The following is a 17,151-nucleotide window of genomic DNA, read 5'->3' on the forward strand; positions in this document are numbered from 1 at the left end:
GGAGGTAGACTTCTAGTTTCTTTATCTCACTGCTGTCTCTCCAATGCTTAGGAAAATGCCAGTCACACAGTAAGCTTTCCATAAATATTTGTTGAATGAATAAATGAGTGCACAGATTTCCTTATTTCCCATTCCCGGAGTTTGGAACGCAGGGTGAAGTTCTTAGACTTGCCCAAGGTGGCAGGACAAAGACTCATATTCTTTTCTCCACCCACTCTGTGTAGTAGCCATTTAAGGATGTACACATTCATTCAACAAATATCAAATAGTAGCAAGTGATAGAGATAAAAAGATGATTTAAGACTCTGTTTCTGCCCTCTCTGAGTAAGGGCAGAGAAAAATACCATGCTCTGTGCAGGTAATTTCAAGCATCACTTCAATGTTGCTGGTGCATCAAGGGTGAGGCATGTGTTGGCAAGAGATGAAGTTGGAGAAGTGGGCAAGAACCATGTCATGGAGGGCTTTGCAGGCTGTCTTAGTCCCTGAGACTAGGATTCAGGTACAAGTAACATTAAGAAGTGCTCTTAGGAAAATTTGATGAGAGGATGAAAAGAGCAAGACAGAGAAGGGTAAGAAGCCACAGGTGGTAGTCAACACCCAAGATGGCCCCAGTGAACCCCACTTCCAGGTATTCTATTTTGTAGTCCCCTTCCACATTGTACCAGGGCAGATCTGCGTGGCTGACAGTATATAGCAGAATTGATCACATGCCACTTCCGAGATGAGGTTCTGTTTTGGGTGCTCTCTTGCTCATCTGCTAGCTCTATCCTTCTCTTGGATCATTTGCTTTGGGAGAAGACAGCAGCCTATAGAGAGGCCCATCTGGCAAGGAACTGAAGTCTCTTGCCAACAGCCATCTGAGTGATCTTGGAAGCACATCATTCTCTATTACTCCATCGGATGACTGCGGCCCCAGCTGACAACTTGACTGCAACCTCATGAGTGACCCTGAGCCAGAACCACCCAGCTAATCTGCTCCAAGATTCCTGACCCTCAGATACCATGTGAGCTAATAAATATTTGTTGTTTTTAGATATTAATTTTTTTGGGTGGGGGAGAATTTGTTATGCAACAATAAATAATATACTAAGTAAGGATGTGATTTTAGCCAAAGTTCCAGCTTTAACTTGATCCTGCTGGGGAGCTCTGGAGTGTAACTTACACCTCAGAGTTTGTCCTTCTTGAGCCAAGGGACCTGGCCTTTAACACTTTTGTGTCACTCATTGGCCATAGGCTGCCCTGACACTTCTGACCCTCTGTAGCTGTGGGAAAAGGGGCTCCATTCATGCAGGGGAAGCCCTCCAAAGAGAATCTAAAGATGTAGGCTCTTAGAAGCAAAGCATACAGAAGCGGAGGAAGGGGGAAAGAGGTACCCAAAAATAGTAGAGGGGATTGAAGACGGGTATGAAGTGACCCCTTACAGTGTCCACTACCCACGCCATACCTGGCCTTGAACTTCAGCCTGTACATGACAAGGAGCCACCATAGAATTTCAAGCAAGAATTTGATACAATTTATTTTCTGTTTTGGCTACAGTCACAAAGGGCAGCCAAAGAGGAAGATGGCATTATGAAGCAGTTGTAGGATGATTTAGGGCAGAGGTGTCAAGCACTGGAAGGAAGTCATGGATGCAAGGACATTTGGAGGCAACACTCAGCATGATGGTGATGGAGAGCTGAGGCAAGGAAGTGGGAGGAATCATGGGTGGCTGCTGGGCTCTTAACTTGGGTGAGAGAGAAGTGGGGGGGAAGCATGGAGGGAGGGATGGACATATTCAAATAGGGAAGAAAGACTCTCAGATCTGAAGGAAAAGCTCAGTGAAACTCTACTTTTAAGAACCACAAGCTTTAAGCCCATTTGCCCGGTTTCCTCCTTCCCTCCGTTCCTTGTCCACATTCATCGTTATTAAACATCTACTCCCAGAACCTTGCTAATGCTGAGAGAGTAGCAATAGCAATCCGGTTTCCCTGCCTTGCCTTTGAGGCAGGATCAGGAATGTAAATGAGTAATTATAATACTACATGATAAGGACTATAGTTTTGGAAAATAGAAGTTTTCTTATTTATATAATTTCTCCATTGTATCATTCTTCCGTTCTTCCATCCTCTCTATTTCCTTCCTCCCTTAGTGTTTCTCTTCCTCCTTGTCCTTCTTCTCTCCATTTTCCTTTTGCTCCATTAATTCCCTGGGTCATTTAACATCTTGGCTAAAAGTTTCTCTGCGTCTTGCCTTTGTTTCTGTGTTCCCTGCTCTGCCGCTGTCACTGTGTTACTTAACTCTGCAGTACCTGTAGGGAACTTTTCTACTGAATCAAACTGTGCGTGTGTCTGCATTGATGTGTTTTGTGTTGGTTGGGTTCCCCTGAGAGGCCGGTGCCTGAGATGTAGAATTTGATATTCAGCAACACTGCTTATGGGCTCACAATGTCCTACGTCTCAGGTGTTCAAATGACAAGGTGTTTAGGTTTCAGAGAACTGTCACTCCTTACAGACGTGCATAGTTCATAGCGATCATCATTAACTACTGAATTTTCCAGTTCCACGTCCCCCTGGATTCTTGGGACTCTGCTTGTGTTCACAGTAGCTAGCCAGATGCTCATCCTTGTAGTACTCCTGGGGAAGCAGGCTCAATGCAGGCAATGGAATTGGCAAAAATACTGCTGGAACTAATGGGTTTCTCAGCAGGCTCCCCACCTCCAGTCTTGCTAGTTAGACTGGCCTCAAATGTCCCTTTCCATCCCACTCCCTCCTTGCTGCTGTCCTATTCCTGTCCAGATCTACCCACATTGTCCCAGCAACTTTATATAGGGTGGTGAGAGAGGGCTGGGGAGTGAAGGTGTCTTGGATTCCTGGCCCTTTAGTCACCACCAACCCTGAAATGACTACTAAAACAACAGCAGCCACTCATTCTGTTTGTGACCTGGTTGCTAATTAGGTCCAGATTAGTGTCAGCCCTTTCTTCTCTCCTCCAGGTCATGAGGGCTTGGTTTTTCTCTTGTGGGCTTGTTAAAGCAAAACCAACAAATTTATCTTCCTGCCTCAGGTAGTAACAATGGGAGATCCTACTTTGGACTGAGAAGATTCCTGTGATAAAAGGAACCTCTACAATTCTTTTAACATGGAGTCCACCTTGGGCAGCCTTGGCAGACAGGCAATTTCTCCCCTACATTATCCTCTCTGTTCCCTGCCACCCAGTCTGAGGTCAGAATTTGCCTGAGCACGGTAGACTCAGATACCACTGATCAGCTGGTGGGCTGGATATTGTTCTCTAGCTCATGATGTAGAGACATTAACAATTTCTTTGTTTGAGTAATTTTTTAAAGTGAACACAAAGGTGGCATATAGGCCACTTGTGCACTGAGTTAAGTATGTGCTACAAGTGAGATGGGCTGGTGAGGTCAGCTTTTGGGTGACCTTCAGGCAGGAAAGTTGTCCGATACTATTTTCAACATTAAATAGTGTCACCACTAGGAGAGAAAAGCTGGGCTTTAAATTTGCTGAATTATGAAGGTGCCTGGCATATCTCTCTGATCATCATTTTAACTCATCATTGGGACTTTAATTTCAAGGACTACTGTATATACTTTCCTATAATTTCTATTTGGTCCCTTTTCAAATGTTCTTGTTGTTTTGCATACTGCTTTGTTTTCCTATAAATTTCCATGTCAGATATTGTCTAGGGCTGTGGTCTTCTGAAGGCTTGACTATACTGGATATCGAAATTGACTCACTCATACAGCTGGAAACTGATGCTGTCAGATGAGAATTAAGCTTGAGCTGACATCAGACTTGGATTTCATTAACTAAATCAGGTGCAGGTGTGGGTAAGGCTCCTAAGATACGGTTCCTTTAGTTCTTTAGTCTTCCTCTTGATCTGAAGACTTAGAGAGACAAATCATTTGCTCCTCCACACTTCTAATGTAGAATGGTGATTTAAGGATAGAATAACTGCAACACACACTGCAGTTTAAAAAGGGGCATGTGAGAGAGGCACACATCAGTCACTGTTCCATAGCAATTCTGAAATCAGCCAGGCAAATGTTGCTGATTTCTTGATTAGGGCTCATTCTTGTAGTTGGAAAGTTGCTTTCTATGGCTCTTGTTCACTCTCTGGACTTCTGATTCTACATTCTGAGTCATTATTCTTTTTCTATATAGGGTAGACCATGTTTGAAACTGAGGAACCAACTCTACAAAAGTCCAAGGGCACCTTTTCATTTTGTATTCTCACTGTCAGCTACAGCTGACATAATTCCTTTAAAAACCTGAAGAGATTTCCCATGTGTCTTAATTTGTAATCTACTCCACTAGACAAAAGGCACACCAACACATCTGTTTGCAGTAAGCCCTCTGCTATCTTAGGCTTTCTATAAGGCTGCTGTGGGAAGCATCCTTCAACTTCTTGGAAGTCCCATTGTTTAATGGACAACATCTTGGAGATAGCTTCTTAAGATCCTTGAGAAGCTGGGTTTACTGTATGTTTCAAAGGGTCTATGATGCATCATCTAGCTCTTTATAAGTCTTCCTAAAGAATCTTATACTCTCACCTTGGACTTGAGTCTTGCCCCGACATCCTTTCTTACTTTGGGAATGTTTTGCTAGGAGAGCCTAGGGATAGGAAATTGTTTTGTTTTTAACGCCCCCAAATCCTGGCTCCTTTATGGTTCCTCTAAATTCTGTTTGGAAACTGAATAGTTCACTCACTGGTTCATTTCCCTCATCGTGGATTTTTCTACAGGTTGGTAGATGAAGCAAGTTGGTCCCTCCAGCAGCCTCTCTCACACTTGGTGTGATTATTCTGAGAATCTGCAGCTACAGCTATACACAGCAGTATGGCTGCGTCTCACTAACATGAAGTAGAGTGAAAAAAGCTAAACATACGAGAAAACATGCAGTCTGATTCCTCTTTATATAAAGTTTAAAAACAGGCAAAACTAATCTAAGTTCTTAGAAGTAAGGAGAGTGGTACCCATGAGGGATGCAGAGGGGACTTCTGGGGTGATGGTAATGTTCTGTTTCTTAATCTTGGTGCTGGTTACCTGTGTAGGTTTATTCCTTTTGTGAATATTCATGACATTGTATACTCATGATTTGTGCACTCTTCTATATGTTATACTTAACTTAAAATTTCAAAAATATTGTTTCTCAGTTTCTCTTTCTCCTTCCTGCTGCCATCTTTCATCACAGTTCTTGGTTGTGGGACAACCCTCTGGGAACCAAGTAATCTGTGCTGGTGTTGGCAGTGACTGTGATGGGTTGGGCAGGCCAGTTTCCAGAATCACAGGTGACACCTGAGGGAGGGTGCCAGCTGTGGTAGTAGTGGCAGATTGAGTGTATCCAACCTCAGAGCCCAGGAGGAGTGCTCAGGTGCCACTTGTCATGGATGGGATGGTGTGATCGGGTGCTGGGGGGTTGGAGCCAGGCTGGGCTGTGCTCTCAGCACCCCCACCCATTGTGCGTAAAGACCCTGGCTATGGTAGCATGGGCCCCCAGCAGTCCATAGCCTTGGCAGTTGTAGGCAGTAGAATTTGTGCTTGGGGTGTGTGAGAATGCGCTGCCACCCCTCTGTGGGAGGGTGGGGTTGCTGCTCATGGCTGCTGCCTCAGCCCCAGTTGCAGGGCAAGACACAGTTTCATGTGGCCTGGGCTCTCACAGTGGTGCCATGCTGCCACTGCCCAGGACTTAAGAGCTCGTGGGATCCAGCATGAGCTCTCTCTCTGGAGTGATGCCTTTGCACGATTTCCAGGGAGCTTCGTACGTTAATCTTGGAGCCCACGAGGGTTGAGGAGTTCTGTTGCTAAAATTGTAGGAGTCCATGGTGGGAATGTGGACTGATGGGGGTCTCTCACTTACCCTATTCCCACATTGAGGGGCTGCTGGCTCCCAGCCGGTTGAGGCCGAGCAGACTGCTTTGCTTCCTTTCCTCTCCTTGCTTTAGGTGTTCCCTGTCACTTCTCTGTTGAATTCCAATGTTCTTTCTCTGATGATCTATTCAAGTGTAATTGTTTACTCATTAGTTTGGTTCTTCTTAGTGCATGAGGCAATTAAGAGATGCCTCTACTCAGCCATCGTGAAGCCCTTCTGCTCTCATACTTCTTTCTTTCCTTCTGTTTACTTTGAATTTTGTTTGCTCTTCTTTTTCCAGGAGGAGACTTAGATTATTGATTTTAGATATTTTCTTTTCTAATATATCCATTCAATGCTATAAATTTTGTGTAAGCACTGCTTTCACTGCTTCCCCCAAAATTTTAAAATATTTATTTATTTCTTTGTTTGTTTTTATTTATTTAGACATAGGATCTCACTGTCTTTCCCAGGCTGGAGTGCAGTGGCTCAATCATAGCTCACTGTCACCTCAAACTCCTGGCCTCAAGCCATCCTCTTGCCTCAGCCTCCTGAATAGATGGGACTACAGATGTGTGCCACTATGCCCAGTAATTTTTTAATTTTTTGTAGAGATGGGGTCTTGCTATGTTGTCCAGGCTGGTTTTGAACTCCTGGCCTCAAGCAATCCTCCTGCCTTAGCCTCCCAAAGTGCTGAGATTATAAGCTTGAGCCACCATGCCTGGCTATCCCATATATTGTTATAAATTGTTTTTTCATTTTCATGGAGTTCAAAATATTTTAAAGTTTCTCTTGAGATTTCTTCTTTGTGTTATTTAGAAGTGTTCTGTTTAACCTCCATGAATTTGGGGATTTTCAAGTTATTTTCTTATTGATTTTTAGTTTAATTCCAGTGTGGTCTCAGGGAAGACATCGTATGATTTCTGTTCTTTTAAATTTTTTAAAGTGTGTTTTACGTACAAGAATGTGGTTTTTTTTGGTAAATGTTCCATGTGAGCTTGAGAACAATGACTATTCTCTCTTGTTTTTGAATGAAATAGTCTATAGATGTTAATTACATCCAGTTGATTGGGTTGCTGAGTTCAACTAAGTCTGTACCAATTTTTTGCCTTCTGAATCTATCCTTTTATGATAGAGGGGTGTTGAAGGCTTCGACTATAATGGTGAAATTTATTTATTTCTCCTTGAAGTTCTACTAGTTTTTCCCTCGTGTAATTTGATGGTGTCTTGTGAGATGCATATGTGTTAAAGGTGGTTATGTTTTCTTAGAGAATTGACCCTTTATCATTATTCCTTTCTCTGTCCCTGATAACTTTCCTTCCTATTAAATGTGCTCTGTCTGAGATTAATATAGTTATTCCTGCTTTCTTTTGACTGGTGTTAGCATGGTATATCTTTCTCTATCCATTTACTTTTAATCTATATGTGTCTTTCTATTGAAAGTGGATTTCTTATAGACATATAGTTGGATTTTGTTTTTTGATCCACTGTGACAATCTGTATCTTTTAATTGGCACATTTAGACAATTGATGTCCAAAGTGACTATCGATATATAATGCATAAAAGGAACTGCTGTAAATAGGCCTTCAGTAATGTAGTGGTAAGGTATGGGGAGAGGAGAAGCATTCACAGTACTGTGATTAGGTCTTGTCTTTTACTGAGCCTGTGCCTCTGCACTGTGAACTTGACAAGAGTGTCTTAATTTTTCTCTCCACCCATCCCCACTTAATTTTTAAATTTTTTTTTTTAGAGATGGGGATGGGATAGAATGGCTACAGTGGTCTGCAGTTGTATAATCCCTTCTCCCACATGGAAGGCTAGAGTGGGCTGGGGTTGGATATTTCCATTTTCCCAGGTCAGTTAAACTCTGATAAAACCTCAGGGGGTTAGGCTGTGGTTAAACCGTTTCTCCTGAGGATAGACTTTATTAAGAAAAACAGAGTGCTCTGGTGTATTTCAAAATGGCTCTATTAATATTTCCCTTCCCCCTTCCAGAGCATGAGGGGATTTTTCTCTGTTATCCACTGTGAGAACCCAGTTGAGCTCCTGGAGGTAAAACTCACAATGTCATGGAGGTTCCCTATGACTGGGTCCTTCTGTCCTTCCAGAGTTTTTAACTCTCAGATTTGTCCACACTGAACCTTCAATTTGTCAGTTACAGTTCAGGTTGTTGTTGTTGTTTTACCCTGGCAATGGTTCTCACAGTGGTTTCTGCTTGTGAGTCTCTGTTCCAGTAAGCTGTGACTTTCTGCTCCAGTGAGACTGCTGGTCTCTCCAGTGTTGGGGGCAGTTGCTTGCCCCGTGTCCTCACCTCTCTTAAGGATCTAAGGGGAGTTGTTGATTTTTTTTTAGTTCATTGAAGCTTTTACTTGTTGTCAGGATGGAGTGGCAACTTGTAAGCTTCTTATATGTGGAACTAAAAAACTAGAAGTCCTAAATATATTTTTTAACCATGATAAAAAAAAAAATCTCAGTCATTTAAGTTTTCTCATGATCTGTTGAGTCAAGAATTCAGGCCTGGCCCAGTTGGCCGTTCTCATGGAATTGCAGTCAGATTTCGGCAGGTGCTATAGAGATTAAAGGCTTGACTGTGCTGGACGTCCAAGATTACTCACCCACATGGCTGGCAGCTGATTCTGGCTGTTGGGAGTTCCGCACAGACAATTGGCTGGAGTGCCTGCACAGTGGCCTCTCCAAATGGCTTGAGCTGCCTCACAACATGGTGGCCTCAGGTCAGTCAAACTTCTTAAATGATGGCTCAAGTCTTCAAGACAAGTGTTCCAACAAACAAGGTGAAAACAACACTGCCTTTTTCACCCCCCAGGTATAGTTTCAGAAGTCATATAGCATCATTTTGCCACATTTTATTGGTTACAAGTGAGTCATGAGCCTGCCCAGATTCCAGAGGATGGGACGTAGACCTCTACCTCTCTATGGAAGAACTGGCAAAGAATTCATCAACATATCTTAAAACTTCCACAATATCTGAGCTTTAAAGACCATAATTCATCATATCTACATCCCAATTACAGGATAGAGTATTTCTCTAAAAATGGAGAGACAGTAGGCTGTGCAGAAGAAAATTCTCAGCTTTGGGACCTGGACATATCTCTGTTTAGTATATCCAGGATTGGCAAACTTTTTTCTGTAAAGGGCCAGATTGTAAATATTTTAGGCTTTTCAAGCCATATGGTCTCTGTCATATCTCTTTAACTGTGCTGTTTAGTGCAAAAGCAGGTATAGACAATACACAAACAAATGACCATGGCTATTCATAAAAACAAGCAGTGAGACAAATTTGTTCCCCAGGTCATAGTTTGCTGACCCCTGGAGTAGACCGTGGTTCTTTACTGAGCTCTAGATTAGTCATGGGGGAGGGGGTGGGATCAGTAAGCGGTAGATATGGAAAAGTGATGGCAGTATTTGCAAGTCTGTTCTAAGTTAACTCAAGAGCATTTCCCTACGGACCTCTGATGTTGGTTAATTGAGGGCCTGAAGCTAATCTTGAACTTCCCTAAATTCATGGATTAAAGTCCAAGATGCTAGAGACTCAGTGACTGTTCAGTCTTGGCTGGTGGACAGCAAAACGAGGCCTATCAGCAGGTCCTTGAAAAATCTTTTGGAGTCATGATTAGTGAATTGCACAGGTTCAATTCCAGGACTTTAGTCTCAGGGAACAGTTTTGTTCAGATTAGGGTAGCTCCTCCATCTCAGGAGATAGTCGGGGGAACTAAAAAATTATCACAACAGCAACTTTCAATGTGGACCAAATGAGAAACCCAGCATTAAGATTTAGGGCACAATAAAGCTGATAGGAAGACTAGGGGACCTCATTATCAGAAGAAGAACATCAGAGGGATCAATGATCTCTGACTCAGGACCTAATTAATCACCTACTTCTTTATGGCCAGTGTCACTGCTGGGTCTTGCCCTTTTTGGTTGGGAATCTGTGTGAGTACAAAGAAGAGAGAGTGACATTTGACTTAATGTCATGGCCCTTTGTCTGTTCTGTCTGAACTCCCAAGTTAAATCAGCTCCAGTTATTTATATGGTCTCTAGGGCTGTGTTTCAGGAGAAAAAAATGTTGCCTTTTATTTATGGTTCTATCTTAAAGGCTAAGCTGTAATGTAAAACAACTAACATGTTACCCAATAGTCGCATACTATTATTTTGGCACAGAATTCCATTCTCATTCTTTTTCATGATTTCAGTCCAAGAACATATGGAATGGGATTTCTGCCATGATCTTCCTCCTACAGTCCTGTTTGCCCTTCTCCTCTATTCCTCTTGTGTGTTGTAATCACAGAGGGTTGACCATACAGGGGTTTGACCGTAACTATCACCATCCAACATGCAGATGTAGGTCAACTGCTGATGCCATTGACACATTTTGGGGGATTAAAAATACATTAAGCTTCTGAGGATAGGCAATGACTTCTAGAGTGAGGAAGAGAGAAAAGATGCAGTGTCACATAGCTGTGACTGGCACAAGTGGTCTGTTTTCAGATTTTTTTTCTGCCACTTACTAATAAGTGTGCATGCCATCTGTCTGCTTGTTTAATCTCTCTGGGTCTCAATTTCTTTATCTGTAGAATAAAGGTGATTATACATACCATATAGAATTTTCATGAAGATTACATTTAGTCATATCTGTAAAGTGCTTGATGAAATGTAGGGCACAATATATTCCCTCAATCAGTGGTAGCTGTGATATGTATAATTAATGTTCAGTATATGTTCACTTATTCCTCCCACTGCGATCTCCATAGGCTTACGTACTCCCCTGCCCCACTGATGTTGGGTTTTGCCAAATGACTTGCTTTGGCCAAAGGAATGTAGGTGGACATGACAGCACAGGAATCCCGAGTCTAAACTTCAAAAGTATCACATGTTTCTGCTTGCTCCTCTGGGATGTTTTTGGCCATCACTATGAGAAGAATATACCTTGGGTAGTCACCATGCTTCCTCCCTGGAAGCCTGGGCCCCAGAATGGGAACAGAGCCACACTCTACCTGACTTGAACAAGACCTGACATCGGGAGTGAAGCCCAGGAGAGTGCAGCTGAAGACAGCTGAACCCAGTTGACCTGCAAACACCTGAGTGAGAAATAATTGCCTGTTGTTGTATGCCACTGATATTTTGTAGCTGTTTGTTATGCAGCAATAGCAAAATAATACATTCAGAAAAAAAAAAAAGAGATGAATTAAGTACTCAGTGAGCTTTCCATCCAGGAAGGAGGGAGGCAAAGGACTGAGGGCCAGTAAAGCTAGGTTATCACACTTTGCCAGAAAGTAGCTGTATGACCTTTGAAGACGTACTTTGTCTATCTGGCTCTGATTTCTTCTAATGTGAGAAGACTTCACTTATTTAGAAGATTTCAGTTATTTTAGATAGCCCAATATAATACCATTTTTAGCCACAAACTTTTCTGTACCTATGGAAGTACTATCCTATGAACATTGTATAATATTTGTTCAGAAACAAGAAGCCTGAAATGAGCTATGATTAAAGTCAAAATCACAAATGACATGGATAAATTGAACATGGCTTTGTTCCTAAATGGTCCTTATGAAGAAGGATCATGAGAGTTTGGAAGAATGAAGTTTAGGACCAATGAAAAGAGCAACTTTTATAATTAAAAGAGACTTCTGGAGCTCTTCCTCACAAAGTTATCTCAAACTGATGACACAAAATATAAATCTTTAGCTTCAAGAAAGTTTAAAGTCCAGGGGTCATGGATGAGCTTCATTGATTATCACAGTTTTTTTTTTAAATAAATTACTCGTCAACATGTAAAACCAGGAGAGTTTACATAAAAAGTCATTTAATTAAAATTCAATTTCTTTTGAAACATTCAAAGATCTGGCAACACAGATCCTCTATGAAAGCACAAGAACAATCATTTGGAGCTAAGCAAGAGATTTTTCCTTTTGATAGTACTTAAGTTTTCTAATTCACTCCAGTCTTCGCCTGACCTGTATCACCTGCCTTGCTCCAAAAGGCCTTTGAGTTTACAACTATTGGCTTTGACAAACCCCAGTGACCGATCCTAACTGGATACAAAATGATTCTTGAGTATGTGTAAATTGTCATTAATAGTTTTATGTTGTCATCATGAAAGGTAAACAGATCTTTTCCCACGGACCTCTCTGGTGTCTCCACCCTGGAGCAACTCAGAGATCTGTTTTTCTATGTGCTTTGTAGAGAGCTAGTTAGTTGAGGGTCTCCCCCTTTCAATGGTAGGAAATAGTATGGTCAACTTCACATCCAGAACTAAAGCCATCATCTCAACTCCTAAGGTGTTCCTTCTCCATTATTCCACATTTTGGTTCATGGTACCACCCATTCACTCAGGCTAGAAATCTAAAAATCATTGCTGATCATCTTTTTTTTCTTCACTATAGCCAAGTTCACATCCAAATTACCAATTTCTCTGAAATCTCCCATATGTTAATCTGTCTTTATTCTGCTCACACCACCACTGCTTTAGCACAGGCTTATACCTCGGTTATTATAATAACTAATTGGTATGTCCTTATATTTTGTCATTGTCCAACAAGTACAAAACTCCTTAATATGGTGCTCAAGGGTCTTCAAAATTTAGCTCCATCTTACCTCCTCAACATTATTTTTTGCTATCTTTTGATGCATACCTTGTGTCATAGCCACTCTCATGTTGTCAAAACAAACTCTTTGTGTGTATGACTCATTTTTTTTTTTTTCTGGTCTTCTTGCCTACAATGCTCCATCTCCCATGGCTATCCAGGAAACTTTTACTCATACTTGAAGCCTCAGCTCAATGGTCACCTTTTCCTTGATGTCTTTTCTGGTTTTCTTCAACCACAAGTCAGATTGAATCATATCACTCCCTCCTCCCTGCTCCAATAGCTACTTGAAACTTTATCTTTTAGAAGACGTACTCTGGTGGATATAATTAGCTGTTTACATATCTTTTCCTGCCACATTATTGATTTCTGGAAGGAAAGATTAGGTCTCATAAATCATAGCTCTATCATCCATCACAATTCTGGGCACACTGTGGGTAACAGTAAATGTTTGCTTAAAGAAGGAATGAATGAACTACCAACAGATCTCTCTGTGTCCCCTCAGTGGGCAAAACTAGGGCAATAGTTTGGGGCTCTTAATAGAAGCTTAGGGAAAACTAATGTCCATTTCATCCTGTCCAATTAAACAAACCCCTGTCATCTGCACATTCTACCCCTCTGTTGTTTTCCCCTTTCCTAAATGTTTAACTTCCTTAGCTTTGTATCACAGTTCCTGATACTCACCTTAGGATTGCCCACTCAACTTTGGCTACCCAGTGGAATCATCTGGGAGCTTTAATAATATTAATGCCTGGATTTCATGCACAGGCATATCAGTGCAACTGGTCTGGGGGCAGCCTGGGCATTGGTATCATTCTAATATACAGCCAAGTTGGGACTTTCTATTGTAAGTCTTAAATAGGTACTTTCTTCCAGCTCCATGCAACAAAGCTGCTGACAAAATGCTGTCTTCACTTTTTCAATGGCCCTGTGCTCTAAGTTGGTCATATCAGTATTAATCAGCATCTCCCTGTGCAAAGGCAATCAGGTATGAGAGTAAAAACTAAAAACTAAAAAAAAAAAAAAAAGTCAGCTATTATCCTTTAAGTATTCCTGTTATTTTTATTTATTTATTTATAAAATAAACCTTGCCCCTATAGGAATTTAAGCATCTCTTCATATTCTGTAGTTTTTCTATCTCTCACATATTTTGGTTCGGAGACCTGGAATCCATGGCTCTGCTGTCCCTTTTGGCTTTTTTGCTCAACAAAATTGCCGTGTTTTACTGAAAATAAGCATCATTCACTCAGTATCAAAATCACATGCTAAGAGACTTTTCAGCATCCAGTTTGTATGCCAGGGTGAACCTTGAAACTGGCTCTCTCCTGGAAAGTGATCAGCATGATCCGGGGGTCTTTCCAGCTAAGTCCAGCTGGAAACTCCTTTTAGGACAAGCACTGTGAGTCTATGCCATCTGTCAGAGAGTGGGGGCAGTCATTATGAATGTGGAGGAAAAAAGATGAGTAGTGAGAAGGACTTTCTGGAGGAAAATAACTCTTTCCAAGCCTAGCTGGCAAATCTGACTGAAGAAGCAGGTCATTTCTTCACACCTGGCCTCAGGCCTTTTTATAGAAAGAAAGATGTATTGAAATCCTCCCTGAATTTCATCTTTGAATTGGACTGATGAAGCCTTCTTCCACAGTAGATAAAAAAAAAAAACATAGTACCTCCCCAAATCAAGAGTAAGTGAAGGTGAGAACTGGCTTATGAATGTGGACTGAGAAGACACATCTCCATCCCTTGCCTTCACAATTTTTCAAAGTAATAGAAGAGCTGTGAAAAAGAATAAATCCATAATGCCATGGAAAACAAGGAAAGATGCCACCAGCAGACAAGGAAATCTGAGGCATTCCTAATATATAGAAAGTAGATACGATCAGGTTTATGTGGAAACAAAATTGGAGGAAAAAACCTGACAACATATGGGAGAGTAGACCGCAGCCAAGGAGATGGAATTTAAGAAAAACTCAAACTAGAATCGATAAAATGGAAAGAATCTTAGAAGTACACACCGAGATATCTTCAGCTCTTACTTGCATGATATCACATCTCTCTTTCATTTCTGTTGCTGACATTTGATCAGGATCCAGAATTCCTGAATTCTGTATTAGTTGTCTATCTCTGTCGCAGGTGGAAACATGCAAATGAGGATTTATTCCTAGACAGACAGAGGTTTTCAGTTCCTAAGCTATATAGTTACCTATACAGAATTTTTCAACTATAGTGCCTGGACTCCACTCAAAAACCTCCTGAATAGAAATCTTTGAAATTGCAAATGTCTACATTTTCAAAAATTCCTAAGGAAGATTCTGATGCACTCAGACTTAAAGACCACTATTATAAGGCATTTTCTCCAGATTCCAGTTTAGATTTGGGGTGAGTTGGGCTATACCAAGATGTATTTAATATGTGTTTCAGAAGGGCAACAGATAGAATGGAGAAATGGAAATCATTTAACAGGTAGCATAAGAAAACTTTTGAGAGTTGAATAAAGATATTCTCTTCAGATCAAAAGGCCCCCTGGGTACTAAGGAGGATGAATGGCAGAAAGGTACATACATGGATACTTTGCAGTGAAGGCTGAGGACATGAATTATAAAAAGGATGTTCTGAACACTTCAAGAGCCATCAACTTACCTCGAGTTGTATACTTCAGACTCAGAGACATTGTGGAAACTTCATGTTTATTACTTGTGGCTCTTTATGCCTTAGTTTCCTTTCTTCTGTAAAGTGGGAAAATAATAATTTGTAGAGTTAAATGAGTTAATACATAGGAAATTATTTTAATAGTAACTGGCACATAATAAGTACTCATTAAATGTTTAATTTTGTAAGTATGCCTTTTAAGGTTATTCGATGCTTTTCTTATGCGACACATAGAGGACTTCCGTGACTCCTGGAAGAGGGGTCCCAGTGGTGACATTATTATTTTGTTAGTACTGTTGTGGTGATGTTTCCAAAAGTGCATTCGACAAGGTGGGAGGCTGCATTGGGTGCTCTCCTTGGAAGCACCAGCTCAGCCATTTTGAGGATTTTAAAGATGCTTCAGGTGTACTCACATGGATGGAATAACATACTCTAAATATAATAAACTATTTTTAGCTTTTGGTACTTACCAGAAAAACATGAATATGAGGGCTGAAAGGTAGAATGCGATTTCTTGAGTTGCCCAGTTAGCACCTAGGGAAGCATCTGAGACCCCAGGGAAACCTGGCTCCTTTCCACAGAACAAGCCAGAGATCCTGGTCTATGGCACAGAGTCTGTAGCCAGATTGAAGCAGCACTGTGGGAGTTTGGGAACAATCCCAGGAACTTGGCAGCCTGCACATACTCAATGACCTTCTTGAAGCTGACAGTTCGCGCTATCATCTCCCCATCCTCTTCTATTCAGGCTTGCATCTCTCTTTCACTTGCAAAGCTGAAAAGGAAATCTTGAAATTTTATTGTATTGAAACAAGACCCTCAGTCTTGCATTCTTATGGTCCTCGACACAGTGGGGAAAATGACACAAATACTACTACTATGTGTCAAAAGTAATGAAGAAGGTCATAGGAGAAACAAGGACTGAAAAATTCTTTAATCATTCATTTAAAAAAAATATTTACAAAGGAGTCCATTTGGGTAAAACTAGGGATGATCCCAGTCAAGGGTCAGAGCTGTGTTTGTGTTCCCACAGTGTCCCAGGGCTAAACTGTAAAATTCTCATTAGAGATTTGAAAATACACTGTAGCCAGAGAGGATGGAGAAGCCATTCAGCAGTGTTGATGTCCAAATGGTAAGTTGACAACATTAGTTAGTAGGTTGCTTTATTCAGCAAGAAGTTCAGAGGCAAGGAGATGAGAGTGAGTGCAAATGGTTGAGAATCATACCAGACTCTAAGCTCCCGGAGACCAAGACATGTGTACTGTTTACCATTGTGTTCCCAGTGCCTGAAAAATACCCACATGCTTACATAATGACTAACTTAATGATTGAATAGTTTTATAATAAAAGGGAAAAGGTTAGGAGGTAAGAGAAACGTTATCTACTGTTCACAACTTTTTTATTTGTTTGTTGGGGCTTATTCAGTGGTTGAGTTGGCTGTGCTTTAAGTGCTCAGAGTGCAGCACAAACATTCCATTTAAAAGAAAATCTCCTACTGGTTTCCAGGTACTCTGTAAGACATCAGTGATGCAAAAATAAAAAAGACAAGGCCTTTTCCCTTGAGAAGCTCAAAGCTTCACAAAATAAATGACATTCTTTTCCATTTGATATGTAGGAGTTTTCCAGGTAAAGAGTGGGAGAAAGTATTCTAAGAAGATGGATTCTTATGTTCTAGGACCTCACTGCAATTTGCTAAGGTAGTTTCACATATTTAACATACAAAGTGTGTGAGAAAGGGTAGTGATAAATAATAATATTTGCAAGGTACCTAGACTGGATCCAGTTAGTAAAAGGGCCTTATCCTTCATCTTTAAGTCTTACCACATAATGTTGTGATTGATGAATAGCAAGGAAAGGATTTTAAATGATCTTAGGTTTTATAACAAACACTCTGAGTACGTATATGGAGAATGGAATGAAGGAGGCAAAAAGACTAGTTATGGAACCATTTATTGCCCATGTAAAAAACGATGAGGCCCAGAACTAATATCCAGACTTGGCAGTGAGTAGGAAATAAGAAGACAGATGTGAGAGGAATTTAGGAGTTGAGATCAAGAAG

Source organism: Lemur catta, chromosome 2, assembly GCF_020740605.2.
Source record: "Lemur catta isolate mLemCat1 chromosome 2, mLemCat1.pri, whole genome shotgun sequence".
Classification (NCBI taxonomy): Eukaryota; Metazoa; Chordata; class Mammalia; order Primates; family Lemuridae; genus Lemur; species Lemur catta.